Here is a 25,207-nt window from a genome sequence, read left to right as displayed (position 1 = left end):
CAGAGAGGATAAATGACTTGTCCAAGGTCACAGAGCATGTGGGTGTCAGAGCTGGGACTAGAACTCAGATCTCCTAACTACCAGACTGGCGGTGTTCATTCCAATAGACCATGCTGGCTTCCCAGTTCTTGGGACTCAGAACCTCAGAGCTATGAGTAGGCCTATCACACTTTGGGACCCCAAAGCAGCTCCTCTCTGCCTCCCCCTAGTTTCTAGACAAACCTTTCTAAAAAGGAAATTGACTCACAGTGTTTCCTAACTACCCATCAAACTAGCCTTCTCTCCCGCTTACTGGCATAGTCACAGACTGATTAGAAACTCAATACAATTAAGCAGTATGAACAGCATTTCCAAGCACGATAAAGCTTCACTATTACATGCTAAACAGAAAGCAAGAAGAAAAGCAAAGAGAATGGCAAATTAGGAAGTCATTTTCCAGTCACAAAGAAAATACTTTGTCATGTAGACAAAGATGAATTAGGTACTGTCCTTTAAAAATGTATCAACTCCCCAGTAGCCCGGAAACTCAGAAATTACAATTGCAAATTACAGAACCATTCTAGAGGGATCAGCCTACTGATAAAGTGCCACATTGCATCCCAAATGAGGGTGGTTATTAAAAATCTAGGCACCTGTCCTTGGTACTCAGAGGTGACGTGACTGTCAGTGAGACCAGCCACGCATGTGGCTGAGGCCAAACAGACCAATCCATGACTTCCATACATGACTGTTTTACACTTGGCTGCACTTAAGATTCTTACTAGCATGGCCTCTCCCTGTTTGCAAATCAGCCTTGGGCCTCTCAATCTGCTCAAAGTTTCCCAAAGAGTATTTATTAAGAGTGTGTCAGCACATTGCATGGCATTAAGCATGATATGGGATGCAAGCCAAGAACTACGTTGACTCAGAATTGCATGCCAAAGGGCGGGCTTAATCTGTTTTCAATGCCCAGTCTCACAGGATGGTGTGAGCATCACAGTACGTGCTTACAGAGAATTGGAAAGGGCCTGGAAATGTCATTTGGTCCAACCCCCTGCCTCCAGGCAGGTGAATCACTAGCCATCAAGGACTTTCTTTTTTCCTTAGAAATCCTTAAAGATGAAGTCCCCACACTCTATTTAGCCTATCCCAGAATTTTCTTTTCCTGATGGAAATTTGTCCCCATTTCCAACTGTAAGCTCTCAAGCTGCAATGTAATGCCATTTCCTCCTGTTCAGTTCTCAGTGGACTGGAGAACAACCAGGCAACTATCTTCAATCAATTGACCATTTACTATGTGCAGATCACTGTCCTAAACACTTGGGAGAGAACAATACAACTGTAGACACATTCCTGGTCCACAAGGATCTTACAGTCTAGAGTAGGAGACAGACATAAGCAGCGTGGCTCAATGGAAAGAGCACGGGCTTTGGAGCCAGAGGTCATGGGTTCGAATCCCCGCTCTGCCACTTGTCAGCTGTGTGACTGTGGGCGAGTCACTTAATTTCTCTGTGCCTCAGTTACCTCATCTGCAAAATGGGGATTAAGACTGTGAGCCCCACGTGGGGCAACCTGATTCCCCTGTGTCTACCCCAGGGCTTAAGACAGTGCTCTGCACATAGTAAGCGCTTAACAAATACCAACATTATTATTATCATTATTATAAATTATAGATATGTACATAAGTGCTGTGGGACTGCAGGTGGGGTGAAAATCAAGTGCTCAAAGGGTATAGAACCAAGTGTTCTGTAATAGGCAATACAGGCAGGGGGGGTAGTATGGGCAGTAAGGGCTTCATTAGGGAAGGTATCTTGGAGATGATGTGATTTTTAATAAGACTTTGAAGGTGGAGAGAGTGGTGGTCTTTTATATACGAAGGGGAAAAGTGTTCCAGAGAGAGGACGTGGGCAAGAGGTCAGCGGTGAGATAGACAAGACCAAGCTATGCTAGATAGGTTGGTGTTAGAGGCATGAAGTGTATGGATTGGGTGGTAGGAAATCATCTGACTGAGTGCCTTAAAGCCAATGGTAAGCAGTTTCTGTTCTATGCGAAGGTGTGTGGGTAACCACTGGAGGTTCTTTTCATTCATTCAATAGTATTTATTGAGCGCTTACTATGTGCAGAGCACTGTACTAAGCGCTTGGAATGAACAAGTCGGCAACAGATAGAGACAGTCCCTGCCATTTGACGGACTTACAGTCTAATCGGGGGAGACGGACAGACAAGAACAATGGCAATAAATAGAGTCAAGGGGAAGAACATCTCGTAAAAACAATGGCAACTAAATAGAATCAAGGCAATGTACAATTCATTAACAAAATAAATAGGGTAATGGAATTGAGGAGTGGGGAGGTATGAACTGAATGGTTTTTGTTTTTTTAAGAAAAAGGATCCAGTCAGCATAGTGAAATGTGGATTGGAGAGGGGAGAGACAGGAGGCAAAGAGGTGAGTGAGAAGGCTGATGAAACAGTCAAGATGGGATCAGTATATATATCATCCTTCACACACTGTCACAGATTGACAGCTAGGGATTAAGTCCCCTTGACTCCCCACCTTCTTTTGTTCAGGCTCTGCCACTGCAATTCCTTTACCTAGCCCCTTTAGGATCTATGTCCTGTCCCTTTTTCTATTCCACTGCTCTTCTCTGCATATTCACTGGTTTCCCCGTGCCCTATTTAAAATGTAGTCAGAAAACCAAGTACAATATTCTAATACATGAATAATAATAGTAATAATATCTATCCAGAAAGAGTTCAGCTGATTTTCTTCCTGACCTTGGTGGGTCACAATTCTGCTGATCCACCCCAGTACTATGTCAGTATGTAACAACACCTCTGCCCCGTATTCAGCTTCTGGCTTGTCTCCCTGTTCTGAGGCCTTTGCTCCACTGGACCCATGCCTGGCCAACTCTATCCTCATTCTGCATTCCCATCTTCTGTTCTTAATAGTATCTCCTTCCTCTTGTCCCTATCACAGCTCATCTTGTTGGTCCAGGACCAGTGGGGATAAAGGAATAACTTGATGCGTTATAAGCAGTGTGGCCTAGTGGATAAAGTCCAGGCCTGGGAATCAGAAGGACATGGATTCTAATCCTGGCTCTGCCACTTGTCTGCTGTGTGACTTTGGGCATGTCACTTCATTTTTTTGTGCCTCAGTTACCTCATCGGTAAAATGGGGATTAATGACACGAGCCCCTTGTAGGACATGGACTGGATCCAACCTGATTAGTTTGTATCTACCCCAGCACTTAATACAATGCCTGGTTCATAGTATTTAACAAATATCATAAAGAGAAAAAGGGCTGTTGGCAGCCATCAGTTGATCCAGATCTGCCAAAATCAATCTATCAATCAATCATATTTATTGAGTGCTTATGGTATGCAGAGCACTGTACACTATATACTTGGAAAAGTACAGTATAACAGAGTTGGTAGACTTGTTTTAGTTCGTTTGCTTTTTTATGGTATTTGTTATGCACTTTCTGTGTGCCTGTACTCCACTTCTTCAAATCTCTCTTTAACCTCCTACAATCTACCTTTCAACCCCTGCCCTCCAAGGAAACTGCCCTCTCTAATGTCATCAAAGACCTCCTTCTTACCAAATCCAATGGCCTCTACTCTATTCTAATGCTCCTACATCTCCTAGCTGTCATCCACATTGTGGACCACCACCCTTTCCCAGAAACAGTATTTACCCTTGGCTTCACTGACACTGTCTTCTTCCTCTTATCTCTCTGGCTACTTCTCCTCCTGTGACTCCCACAGTTTTGGGACCTCTTTCATTATCCATCTACACCTTTTCCTTGGAGAACTCATTTGCTCCCACAGTTTCAACTACCATCTCCTTGCAGATGATTTCCAACCACAGCTTCACATTTCCTCCTGCATTCAGGACACTGATATTTGGATGTCCCGGTGATACCCCAGACATCACATGTCCAAAATAGAACTCCTCGTCTTCCCACCAAACTCTCTCCACCTCCCAACTTCCCCATCACTCCAGAAAACACCACTACCCTCTCTGTCTCACAAGCCTGTAACCTTGGCATTAACCTCAACTCATTTCTCTCATTCAACCCACATATTTAGTCTGCCACAAATCCTGTTAGTTCTTCCTTCACAACATCTTTAGACTCCATCCCTTCCTCTCCATACAAACTTTTACCATACTGGTCCAAGAACATATCTTATCCCACCTTGCTGACTATATCAATCTCCTCCCTGACCTGCCTCCTGTCTCCCCCAACTCCCATCCATACTTCATTCTGATGCATGGATCATTTTTCTCTAAAATCATTCTGCACACATCTCCTCACTCCTCAAAAACCTCCAATGGTGCCCATCCATCTCTATATCAAACAGAAACTCTTTACCATTGGCTTTAAGTCACTTAATAAGCTCTCTTCTTCTTACCTTGCATCACTGATCGCTCACTTCAACCCAGATCACACACTTTGCTCCACCACCTTGTCTCACTGTACTTTGATCTTATCTGTCCTGCCACCAACCCCTTTCTCACATCCTCACTCTGTCTTGGAACTCCCTCTCCCTTCACATCTGGAAGATCACCACTCTCCCCAATTTTCTAAAGCCATACCTTCTCCATGAGGCTTTCCCTGACCAACCCCTCATTTCCCCAACTAATATCCTTCCTTTTTACATTACCTGTGCACTTGAGGCTATACTCCCTAAGCACTTTGATACTCAACCCAACCCAGTCCCATAACACTTATGTACATAGCCTTAAATTCTTGTTTCCCTTACTTGTAATTTATTTTAATGGCTGTCTCCCCCTGGAGGATGGGAATTGTGTCTACCTAGTCTACCCCCAGTGTGTCCCATCATGATGGCTAGGAGTGCCTGGTGTTGGTTCATAGAGGGGAATGTCCATAGACCACCAGTGTAACCCACTGTCCATGTCTGGCAGCTCTCTACACCGTGGGCCATTTCCTCTCACCACCAGCTCCTTCCCTGCTTTTTCCCATTGCCCCCTTCTTCCCTTCCCTTCCTTGCTCCCCACCCATTTTTACAAACCTTGCCCATCACCATTCCAGGCCTCTCAGGGCTACCACCCCATGTGTTCCAGAGTAGGCTTCCTCTGGGTCTACCTGCCCAGACCTCATCAGGAGTAAACAGCTGAATAAACAATTGAATGCAGTTATACATACCCAAATAAAAATGTACATGTAGGCGTAAGTAATAATAATAATAATGTTGGTATTTGTTAAGCACTTACTATGTGCTGAACACTGTTCTAAGCACTGGGGTAGATACAGGATAATCAGGTTGTCCCACGTGAGGGTCACAGTCTTAATCCCCATTTTACAGATGAGGTAACTGAAGCACCAAGAAGTTAAATGACTTGCCCAAAGTCACACACCTGACAGGTGGCAGAGCCAGGATTAGAACCCATGACCTCTGACTCTAAGATTGCACTTCTTCCACTGAGCCACGCTGCTTCTCATAAGTACTGAGGAGAGGGATACAGTACGGGTCAAGCTGGTGAGGGATTAGCTGGTGCTATCCCAGGACAATAGTCATTCTCTCATAGACTTTCCTGGATGGGTGAAGAGATGTCAGAAAGTGCTCCGGGAAGGGTCAGCAAAAGAAGAGTCAGAGCAAAAAAAGGAGCTACTACAAAAAAAGGACTACCTCTACCTTAACCTCTCTGCCCTCTCAGTGTCTGACTGCTGCCAAAATGTTCTTGATATCATGGAACATGCCATACCATAGAGACTGCACAGAAAATTGGGCTCATTTGGGCCCTTGGGGGGTGGGGGTGGATCCCAGATTGGTCCTACACATTTCAGTCAAACCTCCATGACTGCTGGTCTGTGGTCCTTGTGCCTGAAGGGAAAGATCACAGAAAACTGGAACAGCAACCACTAAGCTTCTATTCTGCACCGAAATGCAAGGGGCACAGTGCCGTATGATGCTTGCGCTTCTCCGTATCTCAGTAACCTCATCTGCAAAATGGGGATTAAGACTTTGCATCCTGTGTTGGTCAGGAACTATGTCTAACCTTATTAGCTTGTATCTACCTCAGTGCTTAGTTTAGTGCCTGGAACATTTTAAAAGCTAAACAAATACCATTAAAAGAAAATAAAAACAGCCACACACTGTGGGACACCAAGTGTTGGAAGCCCTTCTCTTTCCCTGCAGTGAATTTTATGGGGTGGGCAAGGATTGTGGATTGACACCCACGTGGTTCAAAACCTCCTTTAGACTGGGAACTCCAGGATCCACTCCTTCACCTGGTTAGCTGTCCCTCAGCCAACTACTCCCATGGGGCAGAACTCCACAGCAGCAGTGGAGAATCTAATCCTTGCAACCTTTATTATACTGGGGAGGCTGCTGCAACTGGGAACTAAGAACTCTTTGCCAGGATCAGTGAACAGTCTGAGGTCTCCTCCATCCAAGGACTGTTTAGTTGTTTATTTCACCATTCCTCCTTTCATTGGTTGGCTTTATTACATACTGTTGTCATAATTCATCATTATCTTCCTGTGCATCTGTCTACTCCAATTTAGATGGTGAGCCTGGATTAGCCTGAGCTAATTATCCTGTGGGTCCCTCAGCATTTATCACAGTGCTCAACATATAGTAAACACTTGATAAAGACCAATATTACTACTGTGTAAACTCCATGGGAAAAAACTTCTAAAGACCCTGTAGGACTACACATTACTGGATTGTTTATGATTTGGGGGTTTTTATTCTGTTATTTTTCAGTGGAAAATTAAGAAGAAACTCATAAACCAATGATATCAAAATAAAGTATGTGGTTAAAGTAGAAACAATCACTGCAATGATCAGGAGATGGAGAAGTGATGGAGATGGGGCATGGACAGCCTGAAAGGGTGAAGATTCTTCAGAATGGACAGAGAAAGGATGAGTGGGTATGGGGTTGAGTTCACAGAACTGGGAGGGGTGCAGACAGGGCAAACACGGAGTAGCTGTTTCCTAAATCCGACCCCACTGGAATGAGGGGAGCTTCTACTGGGGCTTGAAGATAGTGGGTTCAGAACAGCAGGGTTTACTCCTTCACACAGCTGGGAGTGAGCACACGGAATCCAATCCCACAGAAAGCTGTGCAGGCAAAAATACCAAAAGGTCTCAGAGGGGTCTGGTTTGTGGTCCATAATAGGCTTCTAGGGGGAAAATTAAGGATATTTAGGATATAAGGAGAGGTGCCTGGGAGGGAACTTTCATGGAGTTCCTCCAACTATCTTAGTGACAGGGACAGAGACCTGGGTTGGATGGACCATGGGGCTGAACTTATTCTGAAGTTCAGGCCCAGCACTTATAGACTATAAATGAGTTTAAAATCCTTGTCTTTGTTTTAGGTCCCTCTCTCCTCTGGGAGCCTCCCACCCACCCCGACCCCCTGTTTTTCACTACCCATAATAATGAACTGATCAATCAATCAATCATACAAACAGTATTTACTGAGTCCTTACTCTGTGCAGAATATTTTACTAAATACTTGAGTGAATTCAACAGAGGCAAAAATACCCCAGTTCTGCCTTCCAAGGGTTTTCAATCTAATGAGGAATTTACAGTCATTGTTCTTTTTCTGTCAAGAATGTTAATTCCAGATGTCCCTCATTGACTGCACTCCAGCTGTTGCTCTGGTGCTACCAGAGCTCCTCTTAAAAGCCTTGGAAAATTCGACTGATGCAGTCTTTACAAAAGTCTTTTCCTTCCCATTCCGCCACTCCAATTCCATCCCAACCATGAAACTTGCCAAACAAATTACAGATAAGCAGGCCAAAATAACTACAAACACAGATATAAGGTCTAGTTTTAGAGCCAAGGAAAATAAAAACAATACTTATTACAAAATATAGCCAAAAGAGACAGATTAAAATTTGGGGAGGCATTGCTTTTCATACTGATTTGAGGTGCTCTCAAGTCTTCTAATGATCGCCCTAAGAAATTCCAATATTCATGAACTAGGTTGGAGAACAACGTGAGCTAACAGGGTTAAATTAAGACTGATGCACAGCTGAAATAGCAAAAGGATTCAGAAAACAAAATTAATAGTCCAGAATTGAGGTTAATTCTTTAGAAATAATTTCATAATGCTATAAATATCCTCAGCATTAAAAAAAATTGAAAGCAGATGCATGGAGATTTCAAAGGTAGTTCCCATTACCAATAAGAGGAATTAGGAGCTTAAATCCCTTGTGCATCAACTGGCAAACAGAAGACTCTATAGTTTAAGACCACATGAAAGGAAACAAATATTTTCCCCTTTCTACAGGCTGAAATTAAAAGGATAGCCATGTCAGTAGCTGCTGATTTTATTCAAATGATAATGATGCTTTGTGATGTACTTTGTCATTTTTCTAAGGGTTTAAATGTCACTGCATTAAAAAAAATCAAACACAAAAATGTTGATTTTCTTTTTCCTCAAAAATGAAAAAGGCCCCCCTGCTAGTTATTACATCTTTCATTTAAGAAGCACAATCCTGGCTGAACTTTAATTTGCAGAAACACAGTTTGCTTCTCCTAATCCAACAAAGCAGAATTTCCATAAATTCAGCATCACCCTCTGGATCGTTGTCAAAGGAGAAGATACGATAATGAATTGGAGTCTTTATATGAAAGCAAATTTATGTAATTGGATATATCAAATCCCTTCCAGAAACTCACTGATAGCTCGGACGGAGTCTATGTCAGCAACTGCAACGTGAAAGCAAGGGTTCATTATATCACCTGCTTGCTAAATTCAGCTGGTGGGAGGCTTTCCCAAATGAAGATGTTAGCTACAAAGAACACCCTGACCAGCCATGAGGATGACCTCTGACCCAGTAAGAGATATGGCCTTGGGGTGGCCCTAGACCACTTCTCCCAACAGCCTGGGTTCAAAAGAACTGGGTCAGACCCTCCCTCATCTCTCTCCAGGACTTTTTGCAATGTCCCTGTGGGTGTTTCTAATGACCCCCACCCAGCCATCCACCTTCTGTCACTCCTCAACTCCTCTGACCTCTTGCTTCATTCCACCTCAACCACTCACCAACCTGGGCCCACACTGGACTTCATCATCACTAGTCATTGATCCATATCTAACCTCATGAACTCTGAAATCCCATTTTCTGGCTAATTCCTAAAACTGCCTTCTTTCCCCTAACACCTATTCTTCACAAAACCGTTCTCGCTCTACACAAATTCTGCTGATCCTTAGCCCCCCACCACCACCACTCCTTCACATAACCCAAGTCTTCAGGACCTTCTTGGACTCCTCATTTCATTCATTCATTCATTCATTTAATGATATTTATTGAGCATTTACTGTGTGCAGAGCAGTGTAGTAAGCACTTGGGAAAGTACAATACAGCAATTAGACAATCTAATTAGACAGTTAGACAGAGACAATCCCTGCAGTGAGCTAACAGTCTAGAGTGGAGGAGACAGACATTAATAATAGTAAACAGACATCAATATAAATATATATAATTAGAGCTATATACATAAGTGCTGTGTGGTGGGGAGAAGGGGGGAAGAGCAAAGGGAGTAAGTAAGGGTGACATGGAAGGGAGTGGGAGATGAGGAAAAGTGGGGCTTAGTCTGGGAAAACCTCTTGGAGGAGCTGTGCCTTCAGTAACATTTTGAAGTGGGGGAGAGTAATTGTCTGGCAGATTTGAGGAGGGAAGACATTCCAGGCCAGAGGTAGGACATGGGCCAGGGGTCAGCAGCAAGACAGGCGAGACTGAAGCAGAGTGAGAAGGTTAGCACCAGAGAAATGAAGTGTGTGGGCTGGGTTGGAGAAGGAGAGAAGCTAGATGAAGGTAGGAGGGTGCAAGGTGATGAAGAGCTTTAAAGCCAATGGTGAGGAGTTTTTGTTTGATATGCAGGTGGATAGGCAATCACTGGAAATTTTTGAGGAGGGGGATGATATTCCCTGAATATCTCTATAGAAAGATAATCAGGGCAGCAGAGTGAACTATGGACTGGAGTGGGGAGAAAAGGGAGGTTGGAAGGCCAGCAAGGAGTTTCATCTAGGGTACTGATCTAGCAGGAATCAAGAATCTAGCAGGATAGGATGAGTGATTGTACTAACGTGTTAGTGGATTGGATGGAGAGGAAAGGGTGGATTTTTACCAGTGCTGTGAAAGTGAAATGGACAGGATTTAGTGACGGACTGGATATGTGGGTTGAATGAGAGAGCAGAGTCAAAGATAAAGCTTAGGTTATGGCCTTGTGAGACAGGAAGGATAGTGGTGCCATCTACAGTGATGGGAAACTACGGTAAAGGACAAGTTTTGGGAGGGAAGATAAGGAGCTCTGTTTTGGACATTTAACCTCCCTGCCTTTATGTACAAACACCACCATCCCTGCCAAACTCTCCTCTGTTGATCTGTCTCCTTTGATCAACCTCACACCCCAGACCCAGATCACTTCCCCAATATGCTCCCGGAAGCGGTGCCGTTGGAGACACGGTCGCCGGTCTGTCTGCCACCCTGTCCCGAGCACTTCGGATCCAGCGGAGCCCCAGCCAAGAGAGCTCGGAATGGAACCGTTGGGCCCAAACCTTGGTGTGGCTTCTCGGGGCCCCTGCCCGACTGGCGGGCAGCAGGGGCCAGTGCCATCCAGAGAGCTGCCTAATGCAACAACATTTGGGAGCTGGGTGGAATCGATGCTCTGCCTGTTGAGGAGAGGGATCGGGGAGAAGGCAGGGAGGATGCTTTGTCCGTGTTCCCTTGGAACCTGAACCGAGGAAGAGATAATCATCGACTAACCACCGGTGGATGTTTTGGTGTGGAGTTAGATTTGTGTGGAGTGTTTTTCTCCATCCTGGTGGACGATGAGTGCCCTTAGTCATTTTTATATGCACCTGGAGCCTTTGTTGTGTGATTGAGAAGCCAAAGGACTGTGGGCTTAGGGTTTCCTGCCAGTTATTTAGTTCACGCGGAGTCTGAGGAGCTCAGGGTGACGGAGATTTCACTTGGCCAGGTCCATCCCACCCTCCGTGCAAAGCGATACACCGATGCCTGTCTTCTTGTTTTGTTTTGGTTTTCTGTATGTCTTCCTCCCTTCTAGACTGTGAGCCCGTTGTTGGGTAGGGATTGTCTCTGTTGCCGAACTGTACTTTCCAAACACTTAGTACAGTGTTCTGCACACAGTAAGCACTCAATAAATGCGATTGAATGAATGAATGAATGCTTTCTCTTCTCTTGCCACAGTGCTCCGTTGGCAGGAATCCAATCACCAGGCCCACTTTGGCCATTTCAAATTCATCCCTTTTTGTTATAATACTGCCTTCCTTTCAGTAAAGTAATATTGCTTCTCTTCCCTTATCATCTCCCATGTCCACTCACCCTCTATAATTCAGTTTCTAGCCACTTCACTCCACTGAGACTGCTGTTTCCCTCATCCTTGCCAAATCGAACAGACACTACTCCAAATCCTGCTTGACTTCTCATGGCCTTGACAGTCCCATCTCCTTGTAATTCTAATTAACTTAATCCAGTATGGACCCAGGTCTCTCCTGGTTCTCCTCTTTTTGCTCTTGCCAATCTCCTCCAATGCCTTTTACTAGCTCTTCCTCACTCTGGCATCCCCTAACTGCTCCTCAAAGTTTTGGTTTTGGGTCCCTCTCTACTTTACACCCACTCCCCTGGGGAGTGCATTCCCTACCTCGTCTTCAACTGCTACCTCTATGCAGATGACTTCCAAATCTAACTTGCTAGCCCTGATCTACTTCCTTCTCTAATCACATATTTCCTCCTGCCTCAAGGGCTTCTCTTCATGAATACTCCTTGGCACCTCAAGTTCAATAGATCCAAAATGGAACTCATTTTTCCTCCCAAATCCTTTTCTCCACCTAACTTTCCTATCAACTATTGACCACACCATCATTCTCTGTCTCCAAAGCCTGTAAATTCGGCATTTTCCTTGACTCTTTTTCAAAGTCTACTGCCTAATTCTGTCGGTTTTTCTTCAACAGTGTTTCCAGGGTTTACTTCTTCTCCATCCAAACAGCCACTACATGAGTTCATAAGCTCATCACTTCCTGGCTTAATGACGGCATCAGCATCCTGAAGCAGCTTAGTGTAATGATAGAGTGGAAGTCAGAAGGTCATGGGTTCTAATCTCAGCTCTTCCACTTGTCTGCTGTGTGACCTTGAGCCAGTCATATCAGTTCTCTGGGCCTCAATTACCTCCTCTGTAAATGGGGATTGAGACTGTGAGCCCTAGTGCTTAGTACAGTGCCTGGCACATAGTTAATGCTTAATCACAATTAGTATTATTACTTTCTCACTGATCTCCCCATCTCCAGTCTCTTTGCCATCTAGTTAATATTTCACTCCACTGCCCAGATCAAATCCTCATAAGACCACTCCCTCCTACTTATCCACTCTCTCTTTTTTTTTCTTAAATGGTATTTGTTAAGCACTTACTATGTGCTAGGCGCAGTACTAGGTGCTGGGGTAGATGCAAGTTAATCAGGTTGAACACAGTCGTAATTACAGATGTAATCCCCATTTTACAGATGAGGGAACTCAGGCACAGAGAAATGAAGAGACTTGCCCAAGGTCAAACAGCAGACAATTGGCAGAGCCAGGATCAGAACCCAGTCCTTCTGATTCCCAGGCCCGTGCTCTATCCCCTGGGATCACACTGCTTCTGTGCCTTCTTCTCATCTCTCCTGACCCTCATCTCTTACTCATGCCCTCCCCTTTCATAATCAATAGGCCACAGCTTTCCCATTTTCAAAATCCTTCTGAAATCACCTCTCTTTCAGAATGTCTCCCTGATTAACTTCTATATCTCCTACTTATATCCTCCTGATATCTTTCCAGCATTCAGTGCTGCCTAAGCATGTAAGTACTCGTGACCTCTCATAGCACTTTTGTGCATCTCTTACCTAACCCATTACTTAAGCACTAACTCATGTCCATCTGTATTCCTTTTCTCCTATCTCCTAGCAGTAATTTATTTCAGCGTCTGCCTCCCTCTGCTAGATTTGTAAGTTTCTTGAGGGCTGGGATCATGTCCACTAATTCTGCTCTACTCTGACGAGCACTTAGAATGGTGCCATACTTGCTCAATCCATACTCGTGGCGCAGTGGAAAGAGCACGGGCTTTGGAGTCAGGGCTCATGAGTTCAAATCCCAGCTCTGCCACTTGTCAGCTGTGTGACTCTGGGCAAGTCACTTAACTTCTCTGTGCCTCAGTTCCCTCATCTGTAAAATGGGGATTAAGACTGTGAGCCCCACGTGGGACAACCTGATTCCCCTGTGTTTACCCCAGCGCTTAGAACAGTGCTCTGCACATAGTAAGCGCTTAACAAATACCAACATTATTATTATTATTATTACTACTGGCTGATTAATGAATTGTGTGCTGGTTCTGACTATTGCAACACTTTCACCAAAACCCCTGATGAAACTTAGTTGGGGGTTGGAAAGGAAAATCCCATTTTGAAGAAAAGGATGGTGGAGTGTGTAGCTGAAATAAGAGTTTTTGGCAGCCCATCAAATCTGGATGGAGAATTGCAAACACTGCTGAAGGGGACTGCCCCAGAGAGTGTGCCCAGCCCACTGGTGGTGGAAACCAGGGCATTTACCCTTGGATTGGTCCTGTGTAGACAGGCCAGTCAGATCATTCAGGACCCCCAAAATGCACCTGCCTGTAGCTGTTGGGGAGCAATCATCAAATCATCCGATTTTTTTCAACCTCTGCTCAACCCTCCATGGCCCTTGATCTGGGCATACCAGCCAATTTGTCTTAATCAAAAGAGTTAGGCACTATTCCTACCCTAAAGCCTGAGGGCTTATTCTTGGTTAGGAGTGGAACAGGGCATCATAAGGACTGCCTTCCTCAGGCTGGCAAGGCATTGGAATGTGACCTTGCATGAGTTAGTGCTGGGGGCAAGCGCAGGCTGCTCAAGATGGAGCTGTCAGACAGAATCTAGTGGCTCTGGTTCCCAGAGCTGCTGGCTCACACCTAACCCCATAGACTCATGGAAGACTTCCCAGGCTGGATGATTACAACAGATTAGGGGAGTTGGATGTTGTCAGATGCTGGACTACAAATTCCTGTTTGCCTATCCTCAGTTCCACATCAGCAGGGAGAACATAGTACATTTCCCCAAAGACAGTTCATGAAGAGTTATAATTGCCTACCCAGGCTCAAGACTGTAATTTGCATAATAGACCCAAAGCTTTATTATTTCCAAACCAGAAAATAGCAAAGCTGCTTAGGGACTATAAACTGTGTCTCCTGTAGTTTGGGTATCATCAACATGGTCCCAGTGAATCTAAAACTGACCCTCTCGTTATTCTGGGCCCCTGGCCCACATCCTGCCTCTGGCCTGAAATGCCTTTGCTCCTCAAATCCGCCAGACAATTACTCTCCCCTGCTTCAAAGCCTTACCTAAGGCACATCTTCTCCAAGAGCCCTTCCCAGACTAAACCTGCGTTCCCAGACTAAGCCCCACTTTTCTTCATCTCCCATCCCTTCCCATCCCATCCCATCCTGACTTTCTCCCTTTGCTCTTCGTCCCTCTCCCCACCCCAAAGCACTTTTCACTCATTCAGTAGTATTTATTGAGCGCTTACTATGTGCAGAGCACTGTACTAAGCACTTGGAATGTACAATTCGGCAACAAATAAAGACAATCCCTGCCCATTAACAGGTTTACAGTCTAATCTCCATGCAAACGACCTGAGAAGCATGAATAGAAGTGCAAAAGCAACTGAAGTTTATTTGCCTGCATGGAGAGAGATATCCTTCTCCAGTGATTCTTCCCTCCATGCAGGGAAATAAGTACGGAGCTGAAAGAAGTGGGTGTTGGTCAAGACGACTGGCCAAGGAGGAGAGTTGGTTCGGCTGCCAAGGTGAAATTTCGTAGCTGAAAGCCAGTTTCCAGGGTAATAGAGAGATGTCGTTCCTAACAGTAATGAATCTCCTCTGTCTCTGTTCCCTGCTTCACAGTCGCAGTGGCTTCCTGGTTCTTTGGACGTTTGTGCCATTCTTGCTGGAACATTATTTATTCTGGCACTTATTTATATATCTGTAATTTTACTTATTTATATTGATGTCTGTTTATTTGTATTGATGTCTGTCTCCCCGCGCACTCTAGACTGAGCTCATTGTGGGCAGGGATTGCCTCTCTTTATTGCTGTATTGTACTTTCCAAAGGGATTAGTATAATGCTTTGCACACAGTAAGCGCTCAGTAAATACAATTGAATGAATGAATGAATCTGGAGCCTCAGCTCTGGTTCAGAGGGTTGAGGCTCAGCAAGGGTCATGGCCAAGAGAGGTCATGGCAGCTGAAGAAAGGGGTGAGGGAATCAGCACAGAGCCACAATCCTCTCATCATCTCAGCTGGGCAGAGGCCTGTAAACTGGCCCTTGTGACCACGGAAGTGGACAGGCATTGATCACCCCTGCAAGGATTCACCAAGATTCCAACTCTTGTCCCTGAAGCTGGCCATGCCCCCTTCTGGCTGTGCTCAAAATATCCGTGCACATACTCGAAGCCACTTGGTGTGTTGTCAGAATGCATTGTACCTCTGGAAGCATCATGGCTCAGATCTCCTGCTGGCTTCATCTAAGAGATTATTTTCACTATGAGATCCAAATGGGAATCCATTCACTCATTTATTCATTCAATCGTATTTAATGAGTCCTTACTGAGTGCAAAGAACTGTTTTATGCACTTGGGAGAGTATAATACAACAATAAACAAACTCGTTCCCTGCCCACAATGATGTACTTGTTTGATGAGCAAGTGTAGAAGTCAACACACTCCCAGAATCCTCTCTCCTCCCACCCAATACAGCTCCTTCCTCTCTGAAAGGCTTGTGGACCAACCCTGTAGGCAAGTAGCATGCTTGTTACCCAGACTCCACCTTGCTCTATGGCAGGGGGCCTGGCAGGCCTGCTCCTTGTTGCCTGGGTGCTAAATCCATGTGGCACCCTCCAAACTGGGGTGCAAGACATGGACCAGCCCAAAGGTAACTCCACCAGGGCAAACATGTGAGCATCACTGCTTCCCTGACTCCCCAGAGGAAGTGCCCTTTGAGTGACTCTTGGCCTGCTTGACTCATTAGGAGAAAACAGTCCTAATGGTTGAGCCCTCACACTGCTTGGGCTGGCTGAGCTGTAAGAAAAGAGCCCTCTGGATTTAGGTGGAAACTAGAGTCATAATAATAATAATAATATTAATGATAATAATGTGATTTAAGTGCTTATTATGTGCCAGGCACTCTACTAAGAATAGCACTCCTTTTAGGTTTCTTTCTGACTTAAACCAGGTTATCAACCAAGGGGTATAAGAAACCCTCAGGGCACTTCAAAGCCTGGAAGAGGCACAGACATTTTGTCAGACAATGGAAACTCCAAGAAACATCCGCAGGGGCCAGGTGGGCAAGGGAAGATGATGAAAGGATGTCTTGTTCCCTGCTCCAGTCTTTGAGGCACCCAGGAACTCTTCACTTTCAAGTGCTCAGGCTGCTACTGCTATCCATCCTCTGTCCACTAGAACAGTTCCAGTTTTTTTGTATTAGTGACACACACATACTTGGATTTCCCGCTGACACCTCAAATTTAACATGTCCAAAACAACTCGTCTTTACATCCAAATGCTCTCCTTCCCCTGATTTTCCCATTGCCACCATCCTCCCTGTCTCACCAGCCTCAGCATTATCCCCAACTCATTTCTCTCATTCAACCCACATATTCAATATTTCACCAAATCCTGCTGGTTCTGTCTTTGCACCATCTCTCAAATCCTTTCCTGCTACCATGTTGGTCCAAGCTCTTATCATATATCACTTGCTGGCCTCTCTCCCTCCTGTCCCTTCCTCTTCCAATCCATTCACCACTCTGCTGCCTGTATCCTTTCTCAACTGTTCAGTCCATGTCTCTCCGGTCCTCAAGAACCTCCAGTGGTTGGCCATCCACCTCGTCATCAAACAGAAACCACTGACCTCAGTGCACTCCATCACTTTTCCTTATCTTACCTTTCTTCACCACTCTTATCAGCCAGTCATTTGTATTTATTGAGTGTTTACTATGCGCAGAACATTATACTAAGCACTTGGGAGAGTACAATACAATACTAAACAGATACGTTTTCTGCCCACAATGACCTTACAGTCTTGAGGGTGAGACAGACATTAATATAAATGAAAGCTACAACACATGGTTCAAAATTTGTTCCTCTAATGCCAACTTACTCACTGTACTTGGATCTTGTCTATTTTGCTGTCCCCTATTCTCCCCTTGACCTGAAACTCTGTTCCCCTCTCCTCTCCTTCAAAACCTTCCTAAAATCACAACTCTTCCAATCCCAACTAAACCCACATTCCACTTACATTTCACTTACCTATCCTCCCTTCTGCATTGTATATGTACTTGGATCTGTACCCCTTAAACACTTGATACTCACCCCACTCTCTGCCCCACATCACTTAGGTACATACCCTTATACTCACCAATTTCCCCTATCTGTAATATAATGTAATGAAACATAGCTGTAGACTGTAGACACTTTTTGGACAGGGATCACGTCTACCAACTCTACTGTATTGTACAAGAGTTTAGTTCAGTGTGGTGCACAAAGTAGGGGAGGGTGGTGGATACAGGGGGAGAAAGGTCCTTGAATGAGGTGCTTGAATTCAGGGGGCCATGTAAAGTCAACCTCTCCCCTGCTTTACTGCTGTCTTACTGCAACTCTCAGTTGCAGATGGTTCCTCACTTGCTCTCTTCCGACACACCTTTTATGGCATTTGTTAAGCACTTACTATGCGTCAAACACTGTTCTAAACACTAGGGTAGATATAAGTTAATTAGGTTGGACAAAGTCCCTGTCCCACATGGGGTTCACAGTCTAAACAGGAGGGAGAACAGGAGACCTGAGGCACAGATAAGTTAAGTGACTTGCCCAAGGTCACAAAGCAAGCAATTGGCAGAGCCAGGATTAGAACCCAGGACCTCTGATTCCCAGGCCCATGCTATTTCCATTAGGCCAGGCTGTTTCTCCTAGGCCATGTTGCTTCTCACTTAAGTCTCCACTATACTAAAAAGTCTTTTTTGTACTCCACAAACACTCTCAGATACCTCTCCACTTCCTTCCTCCCCATCTTTTAAATTATATATTATAAATTACTTATTTATATTAATAGCTGCCTCCCCCTCTAGACTGTAGGCTTATTGAGGCAGGGAACATGTTAACTAATTCTGTTGTATTGTACAGTCCCAAGTGCTTAGTACAGTGCTCTGCACATAGTAAGTGCTCAATAAATACCATTGATTGATTGATTGATTCATGTCCATACTCCTTAAAAGTACTTGTATAATCAGTGGTATTTTTTGAGCATTTACTGTTTGCAGCACACTGTACTAAGCACTTAATCCCACTGCCTTTACTTCCTTTCAATAATCAAACAATCATAAAACTTCCTCTGTACCGTGGAGCCTTCCCCAATTAATTCCCAACACCTCAAGTTGCATCTACCCCAAAAGTCATCCCCAATAACTGTGATATTTGTTAAGCACTTACAGTGTGCCAAGCACTGTACTAAATGCTGAGGTAGTCCCTGTCCCATATGGGGTTCAAAGCCTAAATAGGAGGGAGAACAGGCATTGAAACCCTATTTTTCAAATGGGGAAATTAAGGCACAGAAAACTTCACTATGGTCACACCACAGGCAAATAGCAGGACTGGGGTTAAAACCCAGGTCCTTTAACTCCAAGCCTCTGCTTTTCCACTGGGCCAAAATGCTTCTCTAAATAATTAAATGTACTTATTTATACCCATACTCAGGACTTGCACATATATGCATATTCAAATGGACATTCAATTATTTATTCTGCTTTATTCTGATAGTTCATCCTGTCCTCTCTAATTCCAATCTGATCACTGTTCCTTCTTCAGCTTCTACTATGTGTGCATATTTGTATGACTCCCCTGGATTGTAAGTTCCTTGTATGGTATTTATTGAGAGCTTACTGTGTATTGAGTAGTTTGGGAGAATACAATAGAATTGATTGACATGATCCTTGTCCTCAAGGAGGATAAATTATAGATGTGGGAAACAAGAGTATGAGATAGGCACATTAATGGTGGAGATAGAGTGAGCATCAATGTGCTTAGGGAATTGCTTAGGGGAACAAACCCAAGTGCATAGGCAATGCAAAAGAGAGGGAAATGGGGGTAGAGGGGAGATGAGAAGTTAGAATGTCCACTTTGGCCTCAGAGACATTTAATAAAGAATAAATACAGTACTGATGGTATTTGTTAAGAGCTTACTATGTGTCAAGCACTGTTCTAAGCACTGGGGTAGATAAAAGCTAATCAGGTTGTCCCACGTAGGGCTCACAGTCTTAATCCCCATTTTACAGATGAGGGAACTGAGGCACAGAGAAGTGAAGTGACTTGCCTAAGATCACAGAGCAGACAATTGGCGGAGTTGGGATTTGAACCCACATCCTCTGACTCCCAAGCTCATGCTTTTGCCTCTAAGCCACTCTGCTTCTCGTAAATACTATTACTACTCTTACGACTAAGAAGGGGTCACTTCAGGTGAAGCTTCAAAAACAGTTAACCTATTCAGGCTTAAGAGATACCCACGCTATAACATGCCTACCCCTCAGTGTTGTGGTGGGGAGGAGATTCCATCTGTGATCAGTTTAGCCTATGGGATCAGGAGGGGTTTGGGACACACAATGCTCTCCCTTGTTGGTTCTCTTTTCCAAGGCTCCCAGGATGAAGAAGCAAGGAAAAGTGAGGTAGAACTATGTCTCTGAGAAGCGGGGGAAGTAGGAGAGCTCTGGCCAGGGCAGACAGGGGTCTTGGAGGTCCTGGCCCCACCCTGCACACATATATTCTAGCATCTGTGTCTGACCTGCTCCCACCTGATCATGCAGGTCCCACCTGGCTGGGTGGTCCAACTTGGGGGGATGGCTGGACTCTCAGTCCAATGGAGAAGTCAGGATGGCCCTGCTGAAATCCCGCTCTGGCAAGAAATGCAGCCTCAGTCCCTCTCTCCAGGAATGGGGCTGGGGCAGTCAACCCTGCCCGGCCATTATGCGAGTCTCACTCTAGGCTTCAAGGCTCTCCATCACCTTGCCCCTTCCTACCTCCCCTCTCTTCTCTCTTTCTACTGCCCACCCTGCACGCTCCACTCCTCTGCCTCCCACCTCCTCACCGTCCCCCGTTCTCGCCTATCCCGCTATCGACCCATGGGCCACGTCCTCCCGCGGTCCTGGAACGCCCTCCCTTCTCAGCTCCGCCAAACTAATTCTCTTCCCCTCTTCAAAACCCTACTTAAATCTCACCTCCTCCAAGAGGCTTTCCCAGACTGAGCTCCCCTTTTCCCTCTGCTCCCTCTACCCCCCCTTCACCTCTCCTCAGCTAAACCCTCTTCTCCCCCTTTTCCCTCTGCTCCTCCCCCTCTCCCGTCCCATCCCCTCAGCACTGTACCTGTCCGCTCAACTGTATATATCTTCATTACCCTATTTATTTTGTCAGTGAGATGTACATCACCTTGATTCTATTCATTAGCTATTGTTTTAATGAGATGTTCTTCCCCTTGATTCTATTTATTGCCATTGTTCTTGTCTGTCTGTCTCCCCCGATTAGACTGTAAGTCTGTCAAAGGGCAGGGACTGTCTCTATCTGTTACCGATTTGTACATTCCAAGCACTTAGTACAGTGCTCTGCATTAGATACACTAGACCAACCCCCTCTTCCAGACCCGATCAGCATCACCAACTCAAGCCAGATAGATGGGAAGGGGCTTGGAGAGGACTAGTTGGCTGACAACACTGAAGGATATGGAACATTCTTCACCACCCATCTCCCTAAGGAGGAGGACGCCAAGCGCTCCTCTTTATCTAATGTTGTAGTGTCTCCCTCCTTAGTCCACATTAACTCTGAAGCTGCCAACTTGGTAGCAGAACCATCTCCCAGATAGTTTTCAAAGCCACAGTCGAGGACAGTTTCCATCTGCCCTGGCTGTGACACCTCATCCCTCTACAAACCCTGCCCTCAGCACGGCCTGCCTGCCTGAGAGTTCCCTGCAGGCCTGAGCTAAGGCCCCGTTCTGCTGGCCCCGAAAGTGTGGCATCTAGAGAAATGAAAATGTAGAGCTTACAGCTCTCTGGGCTTCAAAAGGATACAGCGAAGCTGGGGCTGGACAAGGGTGTTGCGGGAAGTAGTGTGGAATTCCAAGCCTGGGAATAAGAAGACCTGGGTTCTAATCCTGGATCCACCATTTGCCTGTGGTTTGACCTTGGACAAATCACTTCACTTCTCTATGCCTCAGTTACCTCTCTCTGTAAAAATGGGGATTAAATTCTTCTCCCTCCAATTTAGACTGTGAAGAGCTCCAGATGGGAAAAGGACTGTGTGCAACCTGATTATCTTGTATCTACTCCACTACTTAGTACAGTGCTTGGCACAGAGTTAGCGCTGAAATACCCCTCACAAAAAGGAAAGGTGTAGGGGGAACTGCCTATGGGCCCTATGTTTGTGACATTCATGACATCATGAATGGGGGTTCCCCAACCTGCAGACTGGGGGTGAGGCAGGACCTATGGAGAAGATACGGACATACTCTCACCATTACGCTCCCAGATTTTACTGGTCATTCCTCTGCAATGACCCAAAATGTCCAACTCTAGTGCCTGAGCCCCAGCCCTGAAACCAGACCAGAGCTGGTCTGCCCGCTGGCTGGGCTTGGTCCCGAGAGCCCACTGCTCTGACTTCAAATCAACCTGCCCCAGGGGCTCCCACTGCTACCTTCTGAGCCCAGAGTGGAAAACACATGGTTAAAAAGGGCACTGGGGCTGGGGCCTGCCCGCGCTCAGGGCTGGGCAAACATGCCACCTCTTGGCAGGAGCAACTGTTGTTTCCCAATCCAACTAAGTGTTTACTTCATTCAAATTGCAAGCCTTGGTCGGGGAAACAGAGCTGAGCAACAGAGCCAGTCCATAGCCATCCAGGAAACAAGTGCTCCTTGTGGGCCGTCAGCTTTGTCCAGGCTCACACTTCCGGAGTGGAGGGCAGAGGGCTGTTTGCTGGCTGCGGTTCCTATTGTTTCCCGATCTACCCTCTGAAAAGCGGGTTTCTCCCATCCCAGGGAGCCTCCTGCTGGAATACTAATGACATAGACAGTCAGGTGACCAGTCCTCCAGTCCTGGTGCCTTGAGACTAGCTTCTTTGAGGTCGTATCTCCAAGCTGCCACAGGAAGCCTGGACAACTCAACCCATTGGTCATTACCAGGCCCCAGGGCAGAACCTCTACATCCTGCCCATGCTGAGAACCAATAGCCTTACAGGCAAGAGGAGAACCAAGAATGAACTGTGTCGGTAAGATTAAGGTTAGGTAGTGTTTCCAGGAGAAGGGAGTGGTCCTTGGAGTCAAAGACAGCCACAAGGATTAGAACAGAATCTGTAAGACTGAACAAGAAGGAAATCTTTGGTGACCTTGAGAAGAATGATTTCAGAGGAATTAAGGGGGCAGAAACCAAAGGATAGAACAGAATTGGTAGACCTGCTCCCTGTCCACAAGGACCTTACAGTCTACAGGGGGAGACAGACATTAATAAAATTTACAGATATGTACATAAGTGCTGTGGGCTGCAAGTGGGATGAATATAAAGTGCTTAAAGGACACAGATCCAAGTGCAAACACTGTACTAAGCACTGGGATAGCTAAAGGATCAGATCAGCACACTACCCAGCCTAGGTGGAATGGAGCAAGAGGCTGGTGGCCATGACTATTTTCAAGATATTGCGATGAGCCCTGGCTTCCCCAGCCAGGAGGCACCAGATGGTAACTGATGCATTCGGAGTTTGGTTAGGAAGGATCCCATTCTGTTTAGTGGTAACCTTCCATTTATTCATTCAATAGTATTTATTGAGCACCTACTATGTGCAGAGCACCGTATTAAATGCTTGGAACGTACAGTTCGACAACAGATAGAGACAATCCCTGCCCAATGACGGGCTCACAGTCTAAACGGGGGAGACAGACAGCAAAGCAAAACAGAACAAAACAAAAACAAGACAACATCATCAAGATAAATAGAATCAAGGGATGTACAACTCATTAACAAAATAAAGAGGGTAGTAAATAATATATACAAATGAGCACAGTGCTGAGGGGATGGGAAGGGGGAGAAGCAAAAGGCGGGGGGGGGGGGGAAGGAGGGGAAGGGAAGCAGAGGGAAAGGGGGCACTCAGTCTGGCTCAGTCCCATCACAGCTGCCTACTGCATCAGCTGATATGTTCTAGCCAGAACATGCCATGACAATCTCTGAGCCTGTGCCCTCCAGGTGGGTACTGCTCAGGACTTGGAGGAGTTGAGTGATCCAAAAACTTGCCAGGCTTGGCCAGCCTGTCTCTCCCAGCTGGGGAGAGAAGCAGCGTGGCTCAGTGGAAAGAGCACGGGCTTTGGAGTCAGGGCTCCTGAGTTCGAATCCCAGCTCTGCCACTTGTCAGCTGTGTGACTGTGGGCAAGTCACTTAACTTCTCTGTGCCTCAGTTCCCTCATCTGTAAAATGGGGATTAAGACTGTGAGCCCCATGTGGGACAACCTGACTCCCCTATGTCTACCCCAGCGCTTAGAACAGTGCTCGGCACGTAGTAAGTGCTTAACAAATACCAACATTATTATTATTATTATTATTATCACTTCTTGTTTCCACTCCCTGCCCTGGTGGGATCAGAGCAGTCCAGCTGGGACAGGAAGTGGGGGAGAACCAGGTCCCAGGGTAGTTAGCTGGTGGGGACTAAGCAGGGTGGAGACAGGAGGCGGGGCGGGGGGGTAGGGGGTGGGAGGTGAAGAGTGCAGAACCCTCTGGTCCCACAGAGTGGGAGGAAGATTCAGGAAGCTTAACCCCTGGTGCCTACCCTTGGTCTGTACTGACAGTTTTTCTATCAGAATTTTTAACCAATTGTCTGCCAGGTGACTGCAGCCTGAACATTTGGCCAGTATTTGAGCTGGCACCAAATTCACATAAGCCCTGCTCACCCAGACACACTCCTCTACCCCCAAACCAGTTTACAGATGCACATCCATCCTCTGCCACACCCCAGGTGCCCTTCATGCCCAACCCTCTAATGGTCACTGCCCCAGGCAGGTAAGATTTGGGAGTTCAAATGAGTTTAAATGAACTTTCTTCATCTAGGCCATCCAGACAAGGGGAGGACAGTTTGACTTGTGTCTGTCTTCATTCCCCAGGGTATAAAACTGAATTCCTTATCTTCCCACCTAAATCCCAATCTACCCCATCTTTCCCATCTCTGTAGATAACACCACAATACTCCCTATCTTGCAAGCTGGTAACCTTGGCATTATCCTCAACTCATCTCTCTTATTCCACCCACATAGTCAATCTGTCACCAATCCTGTCAGTTTTACCTTCATAACATTGCTAAAATTTGTCCTTTCTTTCCCATCCAAATTGTTTCTAAGCTGATCCAAGCACTTATCCTATCCCGCCTTCACTAATGTATCTGTCTCCTTGTTGACCTCCTAACCTCCTGTCTCTCCCCACTACAGTCCATACTTGGCTCTGCTGCATGGATCATTTTTCAACAACAACAAAAAATACATGTCTCCCCACTTCTCAGTGGCTGCCCATCCACCTCCGCATCAAAGAGAAACTTCTTACTACTGGTTTTAAAAGAACTCAATCAGCTCACTCCATCCTACCTCACCTTATTAATCACCTATTACAGCCCAGCTCACACACTCCACTCCTCTAGCACCAGCTTATTCACTGTGCTCTGATTTCATCTATCCCAGCACTGATTGCTTTCCCACCTCCTCCCCCTGGCTTGGAATTCCTTCCACCTCCATATAGGCCAGACCATTACTCTCTCCACCTTCAAATCATGATTAAGGTCACATCTCCTCCAAGAGGCCTTCCCCAATTAAGCCCTCGTTTCTCCTGCTCCCTCCCCCTTCTGTGTCATCTATACACTTGGATCTGTCACTTTTGGACATTTGATATTCGCCCCCTCCCAACCCCACAGCCCTTATGTATATATCTTTAAATTACATATTATAAATTATTTATTCATATTAATGTCTGTCTCCCCTTCAGACTGTAAGCTCGTTATTGACAGGGAATGTGTCTACTGATTATGTTGTACTATACTCTCCCGAGTGCTTAGTGCAGTCCTCTACACATAGTACGTGCTCAATAAATATCACTGATTAACTGGATAAAAGACATTGACTAATTTTCAAATGG

General features: G+C 45.6%; 1 protein-coding gene across 1 annotated transcript in view; it reads right to left on the bottom strand.

Annotated features, from left to right (window-relative positions):
- DOCK4 (dedicator of cytokinesis 4) overlaps window positions 1–25,207 on the bottom strand; it is a 348,354-nt gene that overhangs the window by 212,315 nt on the left and 110,832 nt on the right.

The sequence above is a fragment of the Ornithorhynchus anatinus genome, chromosome 10 (assembly GCF_004115215.2).
Source record: "Ornithorhynchus anatinus isolate Pmale09 chromosome 10, mOrnAna1.pri.v4, whole genome shotgun sequence".
Taxonomy (NCBI): Eukaryota; Metazoa; Chordata; class Mammalia; order Monotremata; family Ornithorhynchidae; genus Ornithorhynchus; species Ornithorhynchus anatinus.
The sequence above is the reverse complement of the archived record's forward strand: the minus strand, read 5'-3'. Positions and strand labels throughout refer to the sequence as shown.